General features: G+C 33.9%; 1 long non-coding RNA gene across 1 annotated transcript; it reads right to left on the reverse strand.

Moving 5' to 3' along the window:
- Positions 1-867: 867 nt before the first annotated feature.
- On the reverse strand, positions 868-2,962 carry LOC131236203 (uncharacterized). The gene is made up of 3 exons (XR_009166633.1): positions 2,571-2,962; positions 1,737-1,876; positions 868-898 (listed from the first exon to the last, which is right to left on the reverse strand). It is a non-coding gene; the product is annotated as an uncharacterized LOC131236203 (long non-coding RNA).
- Between the last annotated feature and the right edge of the window lie 387 nt (positions 2,963-3,349).

Here is a 3,349-nt window from a genome sequence, read left to right on the forward strand (position 1 = left end):
CTGACCCAATTGTAGATGAAGCTATACATCACTGTCAGATCTTGTGGGTTTGGTGGTATCATAGGTCCCCACAAAAGAAAAGAAAACCAAGGGAAAAGTGATATAGCTTTTGATTACTTGCTGTCACCAACAAAGTCAGTGAAAAACACATCATCTTCAATTAAAAAAACAATCAGTCGGTGGCCAAATATCAAGTTATGAGCTTACCTAGCAATATCAAGAGCAAATCTCAGAGCTTTATAAGGCTGTAGATGTCCTTTCTTTTAAGGTAATTTGCCAAATCTCCCTGAAATCCACCGAAGTACAAGAATCCATATGGTTTAATGACATACATAAATGTTACCTAGACAATGCAGTCTTCAAAATAATATTTTAAGTGATGCCATATGTATTATCAACATCGATGTAAACAAGTAAAATGTATGGGGAAACTGCAATAGAATGGAATTATGGGACAACTCAAAGGAATAAAAAATTTTACATCACAAATCAGACAACCAAACTTTTATAGTAGATTGCAGCAACCAAGTGTGCTATTAGAAAATTTCCATATGAATGCAAAGATGCTTACTTTTGGATGGTACTCTGGAACAATCATCATGGGTATATTCTGGAATTGCCTCCTGGAAAATTAGACAGCCAAACCACATTTTCATTTGCCTCCAGGAAAATCAAATCCTCAAATTCCACATGGTAGAGAGGGCTCAACACAAACCTAATTCAAAAGAATAACCAAAAGCATTGACAAAAGTGATCCTCATCAGACCCAATGAACACATTCGACATCTGATAGCTAAGTGAACAAGAGTGCAAGTCTAACAAAAGCACTGACAGATATATCTGTATGATTGTGTGATTAACTATCTAGTGACAGAACCCATAAATCGTCCCCAAAGACCTATGCATGAAAATTTTGGGTTACTTTGTAGATATGACATCACAGTTCTAAGATCATCTTTCTAACATATAGATAAACAAACATGTCAAAATCTTGAGCACATGAAAATAGCACGAAATTAGGTGAAGTTGAGGTTGAAGAAATTGATTATATATATATATATATATATATATATATATATATATATATATATATATATATATATATATATATATATATATATATATATATATATAAAAACTAATTTCATGAGAAAGTGTCTACAGCTAGATATAGAGGTGACAAAGGGAAATAGAAGCGGATTCCAAAAATAGGAAAATAAGCCATGGGGTACATCAAAACAGAGGATTCAAATTAGCAAGATCCTCAATTTCCAACTCCTGCATTGATTGGTTTTCAAAGATCACAAGTCATTTCATCTCCTGAATCATCAATTTAAGCCATAAGAATAAAAAATAAAAAATAACTATGTCAACTAAAAAAAATTAAAAGAGAGAGAATCAGCTAATTATGGATACAAATCCTATGAAGTTATCAAGCCAATTCCAGAAAAAGGCCAGTTCTTGAATTCTTGGCCTAAGGGAAGCTTGCAAATCCCTGGGAAATGTGAATATTTCTTTAATTTGTCATATAAGTAGACATTCCAAGGTAATGAATTCCAAGTCTTCAAGCACATTTCTAGAATGTGCTGAATTTTATTCCCAGTTTCCAGACATAATCAACAGATTCAATTTCTTGGAGAATTTGTTTCCTGGAAATAAATTCTTTAGTAATTCCTAAATTCCTAGCACAATTTGTGATGTACATGAAAAAAAAGACTATATATAGAAGCTAGTACTTTATCTGTGTTCACAGGTGGTCCCCACCATGCAGTCTCTTTACCAAAATCAAGATGATGTGTTGCGGAAATATTTGATTGAAAAATCAGAGCTCAGTGTTCGATCTAGTTGTAGTTGGAGCAGATTGCTACAAGTCAATCTGCATCAACATCAAAAGGATTTTACTTGGCTTAAAAAAATCAATTGACAATATAAATAATCTAGAACAATCTATATTAGTAAAGACGATGGGGCAACTTACATCTCGCAAGACAAAAAACTAGCATAAGCAATCATGTCCTAAACAACATGCCTCAAAACCTCCCAATGGAAGGACACAAACCAATGGAGCTATTTTTTGAAGGCAAAGTTTCCCAAAAAATAAAAGAAGCCACCCAGAAAATAAAAAACTTAGTAGAAGTGAAGGATGCACAGGAAGAGAGTTCTTTAAACTTTATCTGCAAAGAAAGTCATTCATGAAGAGGAGACAAGAGTGCAAAACATAAAGCTCTCTTCAAAACCATAAAACAGAGTCTCTTAAGTTTTATCTGCAAAGAAAGTCATTCATAAAGAGGGAATAAGAGTGTGAAACATAAAGCTCTCTTCCAAACCATAAGAAACAAAACATAAAGCAGCCAATAGAAGTTTCAAGATATTGCACACCATGATGAAACCCATATGGAGTGTAAGATAGTCAGCATACAATTGCAAGTAGCACACAAACCAGTAGCAGCAGTTTCGGCAAAATGGTATTTTCAGGACAGCTATGGTCTATAAATTATCACCTCGTATTGACGAAACATCACTGAACAAGAAGCAATGAAAAAAGAATGCAGAGGTTTAGAGCATAATACCTATGGCAATGATCTTCTTCCTATCCATGCCACCATTTCTACATGTAAAATCATATTATAGAGAAGATCAATAAAACATAAAATCATTTTAATGTAATAATACCACTAACGCCCATTTTCTTACACTGAAATATTTGGTTTCTTGCCAGTAAAAGAAAAATGAATAAATCAGCTACTGCAGCAGCAATTTTTACAAGAGATATGCTGAAGGAGACACTACAAGAAGTACAAAGGTATCAAGCTTAACAAATATCAAGGCAAATGTAAACTCAAAAAAGCAAAGAAAAGAAGAAACAGTATCCCAGATATGAAGATTGTAAGAAATGATGAGTACATAACTACCACAACAAATCACACTGACAAATAGCCATAAAGCAACATTGCTTAAAACCCAGAAAAAATCATACCCTTTTTTGGAATTCAATCCAGTTCCCATAGCAGTACCACCCTGCGCAAGCTGCTCAAAAGAAACATTCAATGGGTTGACAAAGGCACACATGAATAAGGTTTTCCAAAACTGTAATTTCTTTCAAATGTATCCCAGGTTGAACCGGATGGTATAAGATTTCTTAATAAGCTAAATCACATGAATAAGGTTTTCCAAAACTGCAATTTCTTTGGTAAACCACCAGTAGTCACAAGGAGTAGAGTACTAGGAAAGGCATCTGAGATTTTGAAAGTGAAGACAAGACACAAATGCCAATGATGATGGATATATCCCTTAGAAGTGTAATCTATGTGGTGTGCTAATGATAACAACTGGAACAACTCAAGGTGAG

This window comes from Magnolia sinica, unplaced genomic scaffold (genome assembly GCF_029962835.1).
Source record: "Magnolia sinica isolate HGM2019 unplaced genomic scaffold, MsV1 ctg293, whole genome shotgun sequence".
NCBI lineage: Eukaryota > Viridiplantae > Streptophyta > Magnoliopsida > Magnoliales > Magnoliaceae > Magnolia > Magnolia sinica.